This window comes from Benincasa hispida, chromosome 6, assembly GCF_027475165.1.
Source record: "Benincasa hispida cultivar pf3 chromosome 6, pf3_genome.v1.1, whole genome shotgun sequence".
NCBI lineage: Eukaryota > Viridiplantae > Streptophyta > Magnoliopsida > Cucurbitales > Cucurbitaceae > Benincasa > Benincasa hispida.
Genome location: NC_143483.1, coordinates 52,572,843 through 52,593,615, shown reverse-complemented (window position 1 = coordinate 52,593,615; position 20,773 = coordinate 52,572,843). Strand labels below are relative to the sequence as shown.

General features: G+C 36.6%; 1 non-coding gene and 1 pseudogene across 1 annotated transcript; one reads left to right on the top strand and one right to left on the bottom strand.

Annotated features, from left to right (window-relative positions):
• Positions 1-5,309: 5,309 nt before the first annotated feature.
• Positions 5,310-5,416, top strand: LOC120080619 (small nucleolar RNA R71). The gene has a single exon (XR_005482573.1). It is a non-coding gene; the product is annotated as a small nucleolar RNA R71 (small nucleolar RNA).
• Positions 5,417-10,070: 4,654 nt separating this feature from the next.
• On the bottom strand, positions 10,071-16,289 carry LOC120080425 (pathogenesis-related protein PR-4-like; annotated as a pseudogene).
• Positions 16,290-20,773: the final 4,484 nt, after the last annotated feature.

The window sequence follows — 20,773 nt, the reverse complement described above, 5'->3', positions numbered from 1 at the left end:
CACATCAAGGAGAAAATTTTTGCTTAAACTTTGAACCAAAAAGCCCATTTCTGAAAAGGAAATATACGATAGCATTGGAAATGAGTAAAGAATTTTTGAGAAATAAGCTTGCCGTATCTAAGGGTTGGAAAGATTTTATAGGTAGAGGAGTAAAGCCAAGGAAAAATATCAATCTAATGAATCTTGAATAGGAAAGCACTTTGAGAGGTCAAACTAACACATCAAAGCAGGTTAAGATATATTAGAACTTTAAATATATGCTTGAGGACAAATATTATTTTAAATTTGGGGTGTAATAACTTGTAGAAATACAAGTTATTTTACTTTTTTTATTTAAAAAAATTAGAAAAATCATCGAATATGCTTTAGTTTAATAAGGAAATCATGAAATTAATTACATCACGTGAATGCTAGCACACAAAAATTCATAATCCTTAAATTATAAAATTTGAGATTTTTGAATGCAAAAATCTACTTAAAGCGATGAAGCAACTGCTGCTGCCGGAGCGCTTGGAAAATCCTGATGCCCAAAATGGAATCACATAAGTTCAATGTGATAAGAGGAGACAAGACATTAAATACAACTGATGTATGGGCAATGAAGTAAAATCAAAGTTGGTAGTTGACATGAAAGGTTCACGATGGAGCCAATGAATTGCTGACGCGAGGAAGGCGGCGCGATAAGGTATGGAAATTATTGGCCGGTGCCAGTGCAATCATTAGTGAGAGACACAAAAACTCCTCATCGATGCCTGTAAACAGGCACACGATTTCTATCCAAGTTTTCTCAGCATTCCTTCTGATGCGTTGGTTATTGAGGTGAAATTATGGAATGAAATACGGTGATAGAAATGTGTTGAGCAACAAGTTTTCTCAGCAGAATCCAAGTATAAAATCCACTGAGTTTCCTGGTAAGTCTAGGGTCGAACTCAAGGACTAGGGAAAATGGTATGCAGTGATAATTTTCGAGAAGACTTTGGGTAATCAATAAATAAAATAGTTGTTTTTGGGTTGATGTTTGCGGTATAAAATAAATGTATGTGGCAGAGTTACGAAAAAAGTAGATAATACGGAAGATGCGATGAATATGCGGGGAACAGGTTGAGAAGGGGTTAAGCTAACACTTCCTAGGATGCGTTCATGTTCTGCGATCATGCAACACACATACAATAGCAAATCATCTCTCAACACAAATGCTACGTCTTCTAGTACTAGAACGCATGGGATATATGTGATGAATCTATAGGACCTACACATATGCCTCTATTCTTATTTATGTGATGACAATATGACACACACACAAATAAGGCGACCACATAATATCATAACCTATCTATAGGGTGCATGCGATGCATGTTGGAAAATCGAGCTTATCTCTAAGTCCATATCTCCTGCTTATACAGATCTAATCTTGCTCTCTCGTGTCTAGATTCTAACTTAGCTCTCTCAAGTCTTAGGTTCTTTCTTTAGACTATCTCTCGAGTAGCTCTAAAGGGGTGTTGGACGTAGCATAAGACAAGATAATCGCATGCGATGAAGATCCTAGGTCATGTTAGCTTAGTTCTTCTCAACCCATTCGATAAAGTTAGCTACTCATGCATGCTTTTAAGAGAGTGAAAAAATGTAGAATAGCAAGTTTCATTTTATAGATAAAGAGTTGAAATACAAAATAACAATGCAAGATGTGAATAAAGAGCCTGGTAGCAATCTCTTGCTTCCCAAGGCTTTTACACTATCTTTTCTACTATGTTGAAAAGATAGTCTCACTCTCGCGAGAGTTGGTCCTCTCTCTGCATTTCATGCCTCTGGGTTCTCTCTCGAGCTGACCAGAGTGATCTTCCGGCCTCCCTTCTTTTCTCTCGCTCCGACTTCTAAATAAAAAGGAAAACTATGAACAGGGTTGTTTCTTTCTGAGGAAAAATTTTCTAACTCTCTGAACTCCTTTACTGAAGGTTGTCCTCGGTATTTATAGAGCTTCGGGGTGAAAGGCGTCTTCTTTCTTATGATTGCACTGATGGGATGGCATTAATTCTCTGTCTGATGCGTCGAATATTTGTCACCGAAAAGTTGAGTGTACTTGCTACAGTAGTTTGTTAGCAGCTTGTCAACTTAATTCGGACTCGACTGTCATCAACTTTCTGTCCCATCGTGATTTATTATGCTTTTCACCAAGATGCCCACCAAGTTGCGGCGGCTCTATGCGGCAATCCTTCTGAGCAAATATTTGCAGTGATTACGCAGCGCTCGACTGTTGCTTTCTTGTGATTGCATTTTAAGCTTTACGTCAACACATATTCTACACAAAAATACAATAGTTAACTGTTTTCATGCGATGGACGCATGCGACTGCAATGTTATGAACCTAATGCTTTTTGGACAGAATCTTACATATTTTATCAACGCAAACCTTCATTGTTTAATAACTTAGTACTGTAATAACGTGCATTTCTGCCCGTTATCACATCCCCAAATTTAAACAATGTTTATCCTCAAGCATAAGCTAAAGATTTCTTTTAGAAAGTCGACTGCAATCTCTTTTCCTAGATTTCTCACGGATACTTCATTCAAATCCTATACACCAAAATTTCTTTAATTCTTATTCAAATCTCTTCTTAAAATATTTCTAAGACCTAGGGACCGCAAACTTAACCTTAAAAAATACTTTATTAGATTCCATGACATCACATGATTTATTTCAAAAAGAACTTTTTCACTGGGGTTTTAAATGATTTTTATCCTTGCATATGTTTGACATTATTATTTTTCTTTGACCTTGCGCTGATCCAAGTGCCTTGCCTTCATTTTGGCTTGCCCTCACGTGTGTCATGCGGACATCTAACTACGAGAAAGATGCTCTTTCTCAGACTAAACTCATACCTACTTGGCAGCGGAGTTGCGGTCATTTATTTATGCGTTGATTACGATTCCCACCTTCGTTTTGGCTTGCCCCCACGGGTGTCATGCGGACATCTAACTACGAGTAGGATCCGATCGCAACGTATGATGTTTGTTTTTCTTTTTCTTTTAAAAGAGCTGAAAATAGCAAAGTCAAAAATAAATACCTTACTCCTAAATTGAAAATGCGGCAATGTCCTCATTGCCAAAAGATTGAAAGAAATCATGCGATGTTCTTAGGAAGTTGGGTAAAGGATCAATTTGAAAGAAAACTAGCAGACCACTAACTTTTAGAAATATTTCATGAAGTGACTGTCCTAAAATTAAGTTGACTCTAGTGTACATAAAAAAATAGAAGCATGTGTTTCATCATTGAAATCATAATTGGTGAAGAGAAAGCATGTAGCGACTTACTAAATTTATCAAAGTTAAATGATTGGGGTAACCAAAGAGGATGTAGTGATAAATTTTTCAAAATTAAAATGCGATGTGATAGTGCAGAATTTGGAATAAAGTTAAGGAAGAATACAACCCCCAAATTTGCACTGTCGCCCGTATTATTTGTTGATGCATCCTGCTTTGCAGCGATCTTCTTTCTTTGTAATATGTTGACAAAATAAAGTAGATGCGTTTTTGTGTAGCGCCTCCGCAATCGTGTACCTCGATCGTTGCATGAAAAACATTGAGAGGGTCAAATAATACTAAAAAAAGAGTTAACAAAATCTTTTACCGCAATCGTTCAGCACGATCGCCATTTTTTTAAAAACAATAAACAACTATGCGATAACAGATAATTGACAAGGTGATGAAAGTTCATGAAGTATTGACGTAGAAAAAGAGATTCAAAAGGATATTCAAAATAATTGCGTCCCTGATGAGGTTGAGTCACATAGTAACTTAGGGACTACTTATTCCAAGCTGGCCTTTTTACGTCCACGGTGGGCTTTTCTTCTTTTCTTGCTCTTCCAAAAACTTGACTTCCTTAATCCAGAGCCTTTCCCCGTTAATTTTCATCGCAATCTCCCCCTTGCACAAATCAATTTGAGCACGGCCAGTTAAGAGGAATGGTCGTCCCGATATGATTGGCGCATCTTCATCCGCTTTATAATCCAAAATGATGAAGTCTGCCGGCAAGATGAATTTATCAATTGAGATTGCAGCATCTTTCAACTCTCCCTCAGGATGGATTCAAGATCTGTCCGAAGGTAGGAGAGTCTCCGTCGTGGGCGTGAGGTTGCCTATATTCAATCGTTTAAAGATTGATAGCGACATTACGTTTATACTTGCCCCAAGATCGCATAGTGCTTGGCCACTGTAGACCTTTCCAATGGAGCATGGTATCGTGAAGATTCCTGGGTCGCACATTTTTCGTGGGATCATCGCATTTTGTGTTATTGCTACTGTCACGATCTTTTCTTCATCATTCTGATTCTTTTTCGATCTTTGCAGAGATGGTGGTAGCTGGAATTTTTCTATCTCATAATCTAGAGGCTTGAGGATGGACGCAACTTCTGGTTTCATTTGCTCGGGCTCTTCTGAATTACAAGTCAACGGGTCTTTGGTTGTTACCATATTCAAGTTGGTCGTAATGGGTTCCTCTTCTACTTCCGCAGTCATTTTTTCGCTTAGCAAGGACACTGCTAAGCATTGTTCCTTCCCCGTACCCCCAGCGTTGCGAAGAAGCTCAGTTGAGTTAGGCAAAGCTCCTTGCAGTCTATTTTTAAGTTCGCCCACAATCTGTCCTAGCTGAATTTTGAGATTTCGGATGGACGTTGCTTGATTCTGAAGCACTGATTTGTTTTTCTCAATGTACTGCTTCAGCAAGCTTTCTAAGGACGAAGATTGCGGTGGTTGCGAACTACTGGTTTGACTGCTCGTCTGACCGTTACTTCGCGAGAAAAATCCGGGTGGCCTTTCTTTTTGCGCCACAGATTGGAAATTTTGCTGCTAATTCTTCCATGCAAAATTTGGGTGGTTTCTCCACCCTGGGTTGTATGTATCGGAATAGGGATTATTCTTTATGAAGTATACTGACTGCGGATTTCTTGAGCATTCTTCCATTTGATGCGCGTCTCTGCAGATGATACAACTTGCGGTCATTTGAGCAATTGCGTTGACTTGCCCTTTGTTCGCTCCCGTGCTGTTAATTGTGAGGCCTTGTATCAAACTCATCATCGCAGTCATTTGGTTCTGAAGGGATGTGATGGCCCTGTTGTGTTGCGTCATTGTTTCCAATTCTTAATCTTTGATCGCTTTCTCTCCAGTCCTCGTGATTTTTTGAAATGCGATCAAGGATATTCTTGGCCTCCTCATACGTTTTGTCCAGCAGACCTTTAGCTGCCGCCGCATTGGCAGCGGTCTGCGAAGCAGGGTTCAGTCCTTGGTAAAAGATCTCCATCTGTAAGCAGTTTGATACGCCATTATGTGGGCAGTCTCTTACCAGCCTCTTAAACCTTGCCCAAGCATCGCTGAGCGATTCGTCAGTTTCTTGTTCAAAATTGGTTATTAATTTTCTTCTCCTGGCATTCTCAGTTGGTGGGAAATATTTCTTCATAAACTTCTCCACCACTTGTTCCTAGAAGTAATCTCCCTCGGTTCAAGAGAATACGCCCATTTTCGTGCCTGATCACACAAAAAAAATGGAAAGAGAGTTAGTCGAACTTCTTCAGTAGAGATATTTGGGAACACAAAAGTATTACAGATTTCTATGAAGCTCTGGAGGTGGGCGTCCGGGTCCTCGCCACGCCTTCCTCCGAACTGTCCTGTAGTCTGAATCATCTGTAGCATCACTAGATTTATTTCGAATCATGATCCATCAAAGGTAGGCCTCATGATTCCTAGAGAGAAATCGTAGAGGTTTAGCGATGCATAGTCCCGAAGGGGCCTATTGCGATTGTTTGCCAGTAGGATTGGATTCGCCATGACATTGTTTTCATTTGGTGCTCCATTTCTAGGCTGCTCCGTCATATTGTCTTTATCTGGTTGTTATTGTTGGCGGCTGTCTCTCAATCTTTGTCAGAACGTCCTCTCAATCTTTGGGTCGTAATTCGCCAGAGATTGAGAGTAGCAAAGAAATCAGAAAAATTACCGTTAGCACACTGAATTGTCGAAGTCCCTGGCAACGGCGCCAAAAACTTGATGCGTTGGTTTATGAGGTGAAATTATGGAATGAAATGCGGTGATAGAAATGCATTGAGCAACAAGTTTTCTCAGCAGAATCCAAGTATAAATTCCACTGAGTTTTCTGGTAAGTCCAGGGTCGAACTCAGGGACTAGAGAAAATGGTATGTAGTGATAATTTTCGAGAAAACTTTGCGGTAACTAACAAATCAAATAGTTGTTTTTGGGTTGATGTTTGCGGTATAAAATAAATGTATGCGGTGGAGTTACGAAAAGAGTAGATAATACGGAAGATGCGATGAATATGCGGGAAACGGGTTGAGAAAGGGTTCAGCTAACACTTCCTAGGATGCGTTCATGTTATGCGATCATGTAACACACATACAATAACAAATCATCTCTCAACGCAAATGCTACGGCTTCTAGTACTAGAACGCATGCGATATATTCGATGAGTCTATAGGACCTACACATAAGCCTCTATTCTTATTTATGCGATGACAACATGACACACACACAAATAAGGCGACCATATAATATCATAGCCTATCTCTAGGGTGCATGCGATGCATGTTGGCAAACAGAGCTTATCCATAAGTCCCTATCTCCTACTTATGCAGATCTAATCTTGTTCTCTCGAGTCTAGACTCTAACTTAGCTCTCTCAAGTCTTAGGTTTTTTCTTTAGACTCTCTCTCGAGTAGCTTTAAAGGGGTGTTGGGCGCAATATAAGACAAGATAATCGCATGCGATGAAGATCTTAGGTCATGTTAGCTTAGTTCTTCTCAACCCATTCGATAAAGTTAGCTACTCATGCGTGCTTTTAAGAGAGTGAACAGATGTAGAATAACAAGTTCCATTTTATAGATAAAGAGTTGAAATACAAAATAACAATGCAAGATAAGAATAAAGAGCCTGGTAGCAATCTCTTGCTTCCCAAGACTTTACACTGTGTTTTCTACTCTATTCAAAAGATAGTTTCACTCTTGTGAGAGTCGCCTTCTCTCTGCTTTTCACGCCTCTGGGTTCTCTCTTGAGCTGACCAAAACGATCTTCCGGCCTCCCTTCTCTTCTCTCGCTCCACCTTCTAAATAAAAAGGAAAACTATGAACAGGGTTGTTTCTTTCTGAGGAAAAATTCTCTAACTCTCTGAACTCCTTTACTGAAGGTTGCCCTTGGTATTTATAGAACTTCGGGGTGAAAGGCGTCTTCTTTCTTATAATTGCACTGATGTGATGGCATTAATTCTCTGTCTGATGCGCCGAATATTTGTCACCTAAAAGTTGAGTGAACTAGAGTTCATTAGCGGCTTGTCAACTTAATTCGGACTCGACCATCATCAGCTTTCTGTCCCATCGTGATTTATTATGCTTTTCACCCAGATGCGTCTACCAAGTTGCGGTGGCTCTATGCGGAAATCCTTCTGTGCAGATATTTGTGAGCACCAATCACCGCAAAGTCTTGTGGTAACGTTGCGATCGACCGTTGCTTTCTTGTGATCGCATTTTACGCTTTGCATCAACGCATATTCTGCACAAAAATACAATAGTTAACTGTTTTCATGCGATGGACGCATGCGACCGCAATGTTATAAACTTAATGTTTTTTGGACGCAATTTTACATATTTTATCAATGCAAACCTTCATTATTTAATAATTTAGTACTATAATAACATGTATTTCTGCCTGTTATCACCTTCCCCTTGACAACTTCCTCCCAAGCTTTCCATTTGAGAAATCTTGTGTGAGAGCTATAGATTTTCACTTGTAGCAGAGGAAGAAGGACATCAACCCCATCACAACCAACGTGAAGCAGTCATTCAAAGAAGCCAGAAGGTGCAAGAAATGGCATTTGATGGCTTGACTCTCTACCCTTATCTTTCGTTTTATGTTTTCATTAGCATTTGTTTTGTTGTGTAACACTGGGAAACTTCCATTATTAATGTGAATGCCATCACATTTTCTTGTCTATCCATCTTCTTTTTACCAAGTATGAGAAACTAATTTCATAATGGGTTGAGGAAAATGAAACTAACATGTACTAAGTTAATCATATATTGACGTTCAACTTTTTTAATGCGTGCTTCATAAACTGTGTCGATCAAATCGACAAATTTCTCTAAATAGAACAACTTATTGTTTGAAAAAGCAAGAGATTTTAGATCTCACTAAATAAGGAAAGAAATACCTTTAGACATAAAGATACGTCTTTTGCGTTAAATACCCATTGCATGCGTTCGAGAAATAGGATATTGTGGCTGAATGCATTGAGAAGAGTAGCTTGTGATTTTGAGTAGGTTGATTGAACGTGTGGTACATGCATTGCTTAGGAAGTGTTAGTAGATATTTTTCTCAACCCTATTTCATTCATTAGAATCTTATATTTCTCTCTGCATCTTGGTTCACTTGAATTGTGGTATTCATCGCGCCCCTTTTCAAGCATTTTAGTAACAGTGATAGAATAGAACCAAACTTTCGCATTATTGACAAAACATTGTGTTAAGATCAAAACAAGCATTTCATTGCATCTTTAGAAAGCAAACTCTGAGTTCGATCTTGGACTCACCAAGACTCTAGTTAAACTTACACTTGGTTTTAATTAGATAAAACAATACGTTTACACAATTAAGGAGACCAAACACAGAATCATTTTACCGCATTTATAGAAACGCATCAATTAACTTATGAAATTTAGGAGTTTAATTGATTCAAATTATAAGCTTTACGTGATATTAATCAAATAAAATTTGAAGGATAATGTAAATTGATATAGTTTACGGTTTAAATGGATATAATTATTAGTTAACAGTTTTAATTGATACAACCCTCAATATTTAGGAGTATAAATTGATATTTGTCCAAAATTTTTTTAATAATTACCTTTCTGGAAACGTTACAATGATTTTAAATGGTTAGTGAACAATTATTCGTGTATTTTTTTTAAATGCACATAGTCAAGTCATGTTATCAAACAAATCAAGATTAAAATTATGTTCGGAATTAATTTTGCAGAGTGATTATCAATTATCCAAGACTACTTTTTTTTTTTTTTAATAATAACTTTGGAACGGGGGATTGAATTTTCAATGTGGAAGATCATGCCAATTATGATTGAGCTCAGGCTGAAGAATACTATTTTTTAGTGTATGGTAAAATTGATTGTAAATTAAATTTTAATAAAAAAACCACTTACTTGTTTGTAAATTCTAGTTAATTAGCACTTTTGAGGTAGACTTCTTAAAAGATGTGATGTCTCTTTTAACTGACTAAAAACGACTATTATTTTACCATATTTTCATTGCCTAAGTTTGAAATCGACTAAACACCAAGATCCTATTTAGTAATCGTTTTTTGTTTTTATTTTTGAAATTTATGTCTATTTATCCACATTTATTACAATGATTTGCATCTTTTTTTAAGTACAATGGTTGAATTCTTAACCAAATTCCTAAAAAAAAAAAAAAAAAAAAAACTTTGAAAGCTACTTTTTTTTAATTATCAAAATTTGACTTGGTTTTTTAAACTATTGATAAAAAGTAGATAAAAAAGGAAGAGATTTGAAAATAGAAGTAGTGTCTATAGACTTAATTTTAAAAAAAAAAACAAAAAATAAAATGATTACTAAAAGAGACCTAATTTATTCTATATTACAATCGTTTTTAAGAAGCACATTCACCGATAATTGTTTTAAAGGCTAACAACAAATGTATGAATTTCCTTTAAGCACTATTTGAATAAGATATATGAATTTCATTATATATTGTTGATCTCAAAAAAAAAAAAAAAAAAAAAAAAAAAAAAAAAAAAGAAAAGAAAAAGAAAAAGAAAAAAAGAAAAAAAAAAAAAAGATGACTAATATACATTCCAACGTTTAGGGTACAAATGAATATTTTTCCTCTTAATTTATTTTACTTTATTCAATGAAAAATAAAACAGATAATTTAATATATTTGAGTATTTGATAAAAACCATTAATCTAATTGAGATTTAACCATTTTTCGAATAAAATTAATTAAAATTTCCCTATTTTCTTCCTTTCGTCTTGTAGGATGAGCATCAACAATTCACAAAATCATAGTTGACTGTGAGAAAGCCATTAACATTGCCATTTCCATCGGTGTTGAGACTTTTAAACTGACAAGGATGAAAGTCAACCCCATCAGCAGGTGACGAAGAGCCATGTAGGAGTTGACATCAGTGACACCATAGACCTTCTCTCTCCTTAATAAACTTTGTTAAAACGACTGTCTTTCACCTGTTGTAGAGAAGATTTGATTTGTTTCATTTTGTCCTTTATTCAACACTAATTGTATATATATAGCAACAACCTCTGTACCAAAAGAATATATAGAAATAGATACACAAATTAAATATATAGAAAAGAGAAAAGGGAAAGAGAATCGAACCTTCCCTATTTTCGTCATCCTCTTTGCCTGCTGATTTTCTTCTTCCTCAACTTCTCTGCTCTCAAACTTGGTATTAGAGCATATGTAAGACTAGCATACAATGGTGAATACACCTGCTGTCAACTTCTTCTCTCCTGTTTTTCCTAGAGTTGCCAACAATGATAACATCACAGGACTTCCCTTAAATCAGCTACTTAATCAAGTGACATCCATCAAGATGGATTGGTCAAATTTCTTACTTTGGCAAAATCTCGCTTGGCCGATTCTTAGGAGCTATCGATTGGAAGGCTACCTAATTGGGGAAAATCCCTGCCCAAATCGCTTCGTTCCAATGTAAACCAGTGACCATTCCGGTGAAAGCTTGCAGATCCAACCATCACTGCAATGTCTGATGTTGAAATGCAACCAAATCCAGCCTACGATGCTTGGATAGCAGTCGATCAGCTTCTTTTGGGTTGGATTTACAACTCAATGAACCAAGAAATCGCTATACAGGTTATGAGGTTCCAAACTTCTAAAGAACTCTGGGAAGCAGTTCAAGAGCTGGTTGGAGTTCAATCCAGGGCTGAGATAGATTATCTCAAGTGAATGTTCCAGCAGACTCGTAAAGGCGCCTTGAAAATGAGTGAGTATCTAACCATGATGAAACGGTATGCTGATGGTCTTGCTCTTGCAGATTCCCCTATTTCCTCCTCTGATCTTATTTCACAAGTGCTGGCTGGACTTGATGAGGAATACAATCCAGGAGTAGTAGCAGTCCAAAGCAAAGGAACAACACGTTGGTCTAATTTACAGTCTGATCTACTGTCATATGAGAAGAGGTTTGAATATCAGCTTTCTGTTAAAACTGGAATCACTGGAATGGCCAATGTCTCACTCTCACCCAACCCACCTTCAGTCAACGTTGTGCATAGTAACTCCAATTCTTCAGCAAACACTCTTCGTAACTCTTATGGAAATACCCAACCACCAAATTTCAGGGGAGGAGGATGTCGTAACAGAGGACGTGGTCGATGGAATGGTGCATCAACAACTAGACCAACCTGCAAAACTTGTGAAAAACTTGATCATACAGCTGACATTTGCTATTTTAGGTACAACATTAGTTTAATAACCTCAGGCAGACACATACCCAAATAGGAATCAAGAACAGAACACCTCTGTTTTGCTTACTCACTCAGCTGTGGCTTCACTTGAATCAGTCGCTGACCCCAACTGGTATGTAGACAGCAGAGCTTCCACGCACATCACCAGTAATCTCACCTTCCTCCAGTCCTCTTCTACCTACACAGGTACTAATAAAGTAGTAGTTGGAAATGGTACATCTCTTCCTATATCTCGTCATGGACATTCAAATATACTCACTAAGTCTGGTGTTCTTTCACTTCTCAATATACTTTATGTACCTGCCATAGCCAAAAACTTAGTCAGTGTGTCCAAACTAGCCAAGGACAATAATATTGTGGTTGAATTTCATGCTGATTTTTGTGTGGTTAAGGATAAGAAGTTGGGAGTAGCACTTCTGAAAGGCTAGCTTAAAGATGGGCTCTACTAGCTGGATGCTGTCAACCAGTTGATAAATAATGCACTGAATTGCTTCAAGATCATCAGATGCTAGCTTGACTACTCGATCCATTTTGTCTCCTCATCCATCTGCTTTCCAAACTAGTAAGACATTGTCCAAAATGCTTCTTCACAGGCGACTTGGCCATCAATCTCCTAGAATTTTGTCAAAAGTAATTAGTAGATGTAACTTGAAAATCACTGATAATGAGAAGTATTTTTGTGAAGCTTGTTAGTTTGGAAAGTCTCATAACTTACCCTTTACTGACTTCTTATCTCATGCACAAACACCATTTAAATTAGTGCACACTGATCTCTGGGGGCCAGCCTCAATGCCTTCAGTTGATGGCTATAGATACTACGTGTTGTTCATTGATGACTACAGCAGATTTACTTGGCTATATCCCTTAAAACAGAAAAGTGATACTGCTACTGCCTTTAGACACTTTCAGGCTTTTGTTCATACTCAATTTAACAAGTCACTTCACACACTGCAAATGGATGGAGGGGTGAGTACAAAGCAGTGACATATGTGTGATCAACTAGGAATTCAAGTCAGGGTCTTCTGCCCCTATACTTCAGCATAAAATGGTCATGCTGAGCGCAAACACCGCCATATTGTTGAGACTGGTCTCACACTCTTAGCACAAGCTAAGATGCCTTTGCATCTATGGTGGTATGCATTTCAAACTGCCTTTCTCCTTATTAATTCGTTTCCTTCTCCTATTCTTCAAGATAACAGTCCGATAGAAGTACTACTTGAAAGCAAATTGGATCTGGTGTCTGTCAGGGTCTTTGGCTGTGCGTGGTATCCACATCTTCGCCCATATCAGAACCACAAGTTTGCCTTCCATAGCAGTAAATGTGTCTACCTTGGTGCCTCACCTTTACACAAAGGTTACCTATGCCTCACTGAGGATGGAAAAGTTATCATATCCCGCCACGTCATTTTCAATGAAGATGAATTTCCCTTCCAAGCAAGCTTTGCTAACATTTGGCCCTCTATCCCTTCCAGTTCAGCTCCACCAATCTCCACATGGTTCCCCCAACCCCCTACTTACCCGCTCTCACATCAACACTCACCAGAAACTAATACCTCTGCCTAACCTCAGTCCCCTCACAACTCACCTAATCCAATCTCGAGTCCATCATCTCCACATTACAGACCACCACTATCCCCCTTAGCATCTCCTTGTACTACTACAGTGTCACCTCTGATAACCTCCTTCTTACCATCATCCCCACAGCAACCCATACAACCTACAGCTCAACCTCTCATTAGCACTCATCCAATGATCACAGGGGGAAGGCTGGTATCTTCAAGACAAAAGCTTAGATTGTTGAGCTAAATGAAGATCTTACTCAGACTGAACCTGGTTCTGTCTCTCAAGCCCTTGCAGTTCCACAGTGGCAAGAAGGAATGATTGAAGAACTTGCTACCCTGCAGCGTACCAATACTTGGACACTGGTACCGCCTACTCCTGATCAATCTATTGTTGGCTGCAAATGGGTTTACCGCTTAAAACGTGATGCTCATGGCTCTGTCTAAAGGTATAAAGCACGCCTTGTTGCCAAAGGTTTTCACCAACACCCTGGCTTTGATTATTTTGATACGTTCAGCCCTGTTGTTAAGGTGTCTACCATTAGAATTGTACTCACACTGGCGGTATCAAATCATTGGCCACTTCGCCAAATTGACTTTAACAATGCATTCCTCAATGGCACGCTGAAGGAAACCGTGTACATGTCTCAACCTCCCGGCTTTGAAAGTAAGTCTCACCCACATTACATATGCAAGCTCAATAGAGCTATCTATGGTCTTAAGTAGGCTCCTCGGGCTTGGAATGATGAACTCAAAGTTTTTCTTTGTTGATCCGGTTTCATAATGAATTCTCCAGACACATCTCTATACTACATGCACACCTCCTCTTCAATTACTATGCTGATTGTTTATGTGAACGACTTGATACTCACTGGTAGTGACCCAACTCAAATAGATCATCTTATTTCCCAATTTTATAACCAATTTTCTCTTAAAGACCTGGGAAAACTCAGTCAATTTCTTGGTGTTCAAATCAATTACACACCCTCAGGCCTTCATCTACATCAAGCTCAATACATTATTGACCTCCTTACCAAACTGAATCTCCAACATATGAAACCTTGTCCAACTCCCCCTGTACTTGGAACCTTACTCTCCTTAAGCATTGACACACCTCTGCATGACCTATTCCTTTACCGTAACACAGTTGGTGCTCTTTAATATCTCACCAATACAAGACCTGACATAGCCTTCATTGTTAACAAACTCAGTCAGTTTCTCAAAGCCCCCACACTGATGTTCATTGGCTAGCTGTTAAACGTGTGCTTCGATACCTTGCTGGGACTCTTCATTTTGGTCTCACCATCAACTCTGATCCGCAACTTAATATAACAGCCTACTCTGATGCCGACTGGGCCTCGAGTCTTGATGATCGAAAGTTGACTGCAACATATTTTCTCTATCTTGGTTCCACACTTATCTCCTGGTCTTCTAAGAAACAACTGACCGTGGCCCGATCAAGCATTGAGTCAGAGTATCGAGCTCTCGCACAAGCTGCCACAGAGATTATATGGGTGAAAAATCTACTAACTGAAATTGGCTTCCCTCTAAAAGGTATTCCTGTCCTCTGGTGTGATAACATGGGCGTGGGTGCCTTAGCTGCTAATCCAGTTCTCCACGCACAAACTAAGCACATTGAGATTGATGCGCATTTCATCTGGGATCTTGTTCTTCATGATCAACTCCATGTTCGCTATATTCCCTCTGCAGAACAGCTGACCGATTGCCTAACCAAACCTCTCCCTTTTGATACATTTTCATACCTTCGAAGCAAGCTCAGGCTAAAGGATTTACCCTCTCGCTTGAGGGGGGATGACAAGGATGAAAGTCAGCCCCATCAGCAGGTGACGAAGCGCCATGTAGGAGCTGACATCAGTGATACCGTGGACCTTCTCTCTCCCTAACAAACTTTGTTAAAACGGTTGTCTTTCACCTGCTGCAGAGAAGATTTGATTTGTTTCATTTTGTCGTTTATTCAACACTAATTGTATATATATAGCAACAACCTCTATACCAAAAGAATATATAGAAATAGATACACAAATTAAATATATAGAAAAGAGAAAAGGGAAAGAGAATCGAACCTTCCCTATTTTCATCATCCTCTTTGTCTGCTGATTTTCTTCTTCCTCAACTTCTTTACTGCTCAAACTACTCCAACATCCAAATCTAGGCCTCCATTGCTACATTGATCTACAATTCTCACGGTTTCTTGAGCATCAGTTTCAGTGTTCGTCACCTGCATATTCATGCATTAATTTTCTTTAACATTATTTTTTTCATAGAGAGACCTTTTCTCTTACCCAAACCTTTGAATGTTTGTCAAATGTATATATTTTGATCAATTGAACTGTACGTACTCAAATTAGAGAGAGAGTAATACTTCGACCCTTTTACTAAATTAACATAGTACGTTGAAGTCTTACAATATCTTATTAATTTATGTTATATTAGGTCTCAAGATTTTAAGAAATGAGCCCAAAAAAAATAATAATCAAGAATTAAATTATGCAAAATGCTATAGACACTATCTCCCTTTGCTTAATAGTTTTGCTTCTTTCTAATTTAGAATCTAAAACAAATCAATGCAAATCTAAGCTCAAAGTAGACAATATCAAATCATTGCAGAGGTATAGATAAATCTAAATTGTCTTGATATACTTCATCCATATATATCTGCAATGTAATAGGATTAGGCTCCATGAATGAAACTAATTTCAAAATTAATGTACATGTGACAAAGAGAAAAAAAAGTATTAAGTATCGTATGACAATGTAAGTCTAACGTTGAAATGTGAAATGTGAAAGATTATCGTATCCAAAACAAAACATCATTTGATTCTGTTTGAATTTGAATACCTTTTTAGACGTTTAAGTCCGATATTTCTAAGTCATTGTAAATAGATCCTAAAATATTTTTAGACCAACGTAAAAGCATACCAATAAACATAGGCCACAAGAGTCTTGGCCTTGAGGTCCAACAGGGCCACAAAATGCAGTCCATCCATATTGGCTGCGTCATTCCAAGGGCTGATTAGCATCCCATGTTGAACAAAATACACTAACAGCATTAAAATCCCAATTGATTTGTGGGGCATTGTATAAGTTAAATGTTGCTCTAACATTGCTCGCACTTTGAGCTTTGGACATCATTACAAGACATAAACACAACAACATTACAAACATCAAACTTTTTGTCTCCATAATTCTTAGTTCTATTTTTTTGTTTGTTTTTGGGAAGAATTATTTGTAATGTTAACTCATGGGGGCATGTATCTAATTTATAGAGGGAAGATTGAAATCTCCAATGTTGGAAATTTGAATAAGAGAATGGAGAATTTGTCATCTCCAACATCATAGTATATCTTTGCAACTGTGTTTTTTATTGTCTATTCACAATGGCCTGCAATCGTTTACAACAATGTTGTTTCACATTTTGCTAAGGATCTTTTTTAGTACAATGTAATGTAGGTATGTTTTTTTGTCTCTCTCTCTCTCTCCTCTTTAAGGTGTTGGATTATTGTGTTTTAATTTGAACAAATAGCTTTAATTTACAGCTTTTGGCCAATTGAATTTTAGTGTGGTTTTTCTTTGGTTTTAGTAGAATAATTAGGGTTTGTTTATTGTTGCTTGTGTTTATGTTTTCCTTTTTCTCTTTTTTTTTTTTTTTCTTTTTTAAACTATTTATACTTTATAAGTTTTAAATTGTGTTTTCATTTTAGTCCTTGAAGTTTTTAAAAGTTACGAATTAACCCATGTATTAGATAAAATAGCTAGCTCTATTTGAGCCTATATATTATTTACTTTGATACGCAACAAATTGATTAGACATATAGTTGATTAGATACATTTTTGTAAATCAAACTTTTTGAATATTGATACAATTGAACTTTTGACTTCAAAAGGAGTACATACCAATTTTGTACCTCTAAGCTAGGCTCATATTGACTAATGATATATATATATATAATATTCTAAATATGGATGTTGGCGAATTCTCAAAATAAACCCACATGAGCACTTAATTCGTTTATAATTGAGGTGTACCTTTTCTCTTAAATTTGGAGGTTTAGATTTATATACTCACATTTAGTATACCTTTGTTCATTAAAGAACTACCCTTTTTATAGCATTTGAAGACAACCTTTTCCAAAATGAGCTATTGAAGGTTACGAAAAAAAGGCGAAAAATTGCTAAAATGTCCGGGGGAAATAAAAAAAAGTTGACAGAAAAAAATGGAAAAATCCTATCGTTCAAATGATACTCTTACTTTCTATAGTTCTCACACTTCTCCGTTCTCTTCTTATCTCTAAACCTAAGTCTTTCCTCTTCTCCTTCTCTCGCTCTCCTCTTTCAATTTACAGAACCTCAATGTTGCATTACGAGAGGATGATTGATCAAAGTTCCCAACAACTTGAACCCTATCATTCCATTATTCTTTCTCAATTCCTACATCGCTTCCAAACTCTTATGCCTCCAATCTTCTCTCTTTATTCTCTTCTTATTCTTTTTGAGTAACATATATCTTTACTTTATTTTACCTCCCTTTGGATTGAACTGAGATTGTGTGTGCTGTTTCGCTTCTCTCCCTTCATATGGATGGTGTGATTGCTTCGGATGATGGTGTTGTGAGAGCTTTGATCTCAGCCATGGTGTGTTCCAAGAGAAGGGTTTTGTTGGCTAATTGTAACGTTGTTCTGGATTTGTCCACCACGTCGTCTGGGCAGCAAAGCTTGGTGAAGTTCTATACTTCCAGCCTCTTATGTTTGTATTCATTGTTGTTGACTCTAATTCTGATTCCCTCCCACCCCCTGTTTTTCTCATATGGTGGAATTAGTTTGGCTATGAATTTAAGTGGATCCTGATTGTTTACATATTTTTAAAATATGGTATATGACATTAAAAATCAAATGTAAGTTGAGAAAGGAGAAGTGTGAAAACCATGACTATGAATTTAAGTTAATCCTTAGTGCTAGCTAATTCCTCAATTGGTTATTGCTATTTGTTTATGAAGGAAGTTCATTATCTAAATTACTCTCTAAAATTGAAATAAAAATCAGTTAGGTTTGAGAGAGATTTGAGTAAAATTGCTCTAATGGACAGTGAAAGTAGGTACTTATGATTGAACCACTTTAAAAAGCTCTAGTGTTCATATGATTTACTTCTTTGGTGTTCATCTGATTTACTTCTTCTTTTTCATTTTTTGTTTGCAATTCTCTCCATATTTCAAGCTCCAGAATGTATATGCCCTTTCTTTGAATGATCAAGTTTGTTTTTTCATTTTTCATGTAAGGTTGAAGAAAATAGCTGAAACGTGTATTCTAAATGTTAGAAATAAAGGAAAACGTGTGAAATTCAACAGTTTCTTTCTTTCTTTTCCTTCTTGGTTTTGTTTGTTTTACAGGTTAGTTCAGCACCAACCTACCCAATACCCCACGTTCAAGGAGTTGAGTATTGGAAAACATCAAATTCAAGGCCTTTGATTTAGGTGGATATCAAATTGCACGTAGAGTTTGGAAGGAATTATTATGCTAAGGTAACCAAGAATGTCGTTCTTCTCAAGCTCAAGCGTTTTGTATTCCATGTTAGTTTGTTTTCTTTGCTTTTTAGGTGAGTTTTTTTGGGCATCAGGCTCTGTTGAGGATCACTTTCATATGAAATAAAGAGTTATTACTCAATTATCGTACTTTTTACCAATTACCTTATGTGTTTACTAGAAATCCTGACTTAGTATTTGATATAACCTTGTACGACAATATTTCTCTTTTCTTATCCAAATCTGCAAGCTGATATAGGAGATTGTTATGTAAAATACCCTGGACTTGAGTTTCCATCTATCTAGCATAAACACTTAGATAATTATAATTCATATGCATCTTCTTCTTCCATTGATGAAAGAAGAATGACACTAATTCTTTTTTTTTTAAAAAAAAAATTTATTTTATGTTATAAAAGGTGTTGGGTTGTATGTCCTAAAACTTGCAGTTTGTAAAATTAAACATTTTCTATTATCAATGAAGATGTTATTCAACATTGATTCAATGAAGTTGTTATTGAATTTGTAAATTGCACTTATAAAGACTAACTCCAATAAACAAAGATCCATGGCTATTATATGAATACTTGAACTTTATGTGGAGACATAAGAATGGATCAAATTCGAGTAAATAGCCAAAACAATCTATAGTTATATAAATAAGGTTAGGTGCCTTATTTTGGTAACACTATCGGATGCGGCCCACTCTGTAGTTGTTACAATTTGTTGTAAGGTGCTACAAACGAAGTGATCCTAATTCGTTTATGTATTGACATGAGGAGTGGGGGCGTCCTATATAATGAATTTGTATAAGGTCGGACCAAGAAATAAGTCACTCTTACTTTATAACACTCTTTACTATTTAAGACTGACTATTTCGCTTAGATGACCTAGGTAACTCGATCTTAATTTTGAGCTAACTATGAACTCCCGTTTATTCGAAATTATCCTTAGATTTTTATACGTGAGGGTTGGCTCAACAGCACCGGCTCAATAAGCCTCCCATTTCAGGGGTAAGACTGAGTGGATAGCTGGAGACATAGAATGCAAGATGGAATTCACGGCTATTTGATTTAGGGATAGGTGAGGGTTGTTCTCTTAAGTTCTGAATCCGGGCCTTGAACAAGGGACCCCACCCTCTCATTGGTCCAAGAGGGATTATGTTTAGTGATTGTATCACAAACCAATTGTTCATTAGAGGATCAATGAAACTTAAGGAGTAAGACATAATTTCGGGAGTAAAATAATATTTAACCCAACCGTTATTACGAACAACCTGAGAATGGTCGACTTACTAATTATGGTTAAATCAAGTGGACACAAATATATCTAGAGGAGAATGCAAATATCGAATTATAGTGGTGTGACTCGATAGTTAACGAATATTGATTAATTTGGTCTAAAGAGTTTCCAATTAATCTCAAATCATTGAAGCTCATGATTTGTAGGTCCATAAGGTCCCTCTACTAGCTAGTAAAACATGAATACCTTGAATTAGTAAATTGAGTGAATTTGAAATGATTTCAATTTGAAGTGTTCAAATTGAATTTAGGGTTTCAATGTTCAAATTGCAAATTAGGGTTTGAATTTGAATTGTTCAATTTCAGATTAAGGTTATGTATAATTATATTGATATAATTAACGTTTAATTTATCGAAATTAAACAAAATTGGAGAGTTTATAATATTTAAATGATGATTTAAATATTAATTACATAAATAAGATTCATGTTTAAAATTAGGTGGTGATTAATTTAATATTTGATATTAAATTATTTAATTAATTAAAATCAAATTAATTTTTCAAATTTTCAAATTCAGTTTCTAGAAATTGAATTTTAAAATAGATTTAATTTTTGAATTAAATCAAATTAAAAATTGAAAAATGACTTTGATAGTGGGAAATTCCAATTTCTTGAAAATTAGATGTGTTTACACATGATTTTACTACCTAGCCCACTTAATCTTTGACCTTAAAGTGGCATTGACTGAAATTGATCAATGCCTGCATGTAGAAGATTGATAAAAACTCTTCAATTTCTCTGATTCATAGAAGAGAGAAGGCTAGAATTTACTGAAGTTCTGCAGAATTTTTCTCTCTACCAAGCCCCTCTCCAATTCCTTCACAATTCACTTCAATCATGAGTTCCACC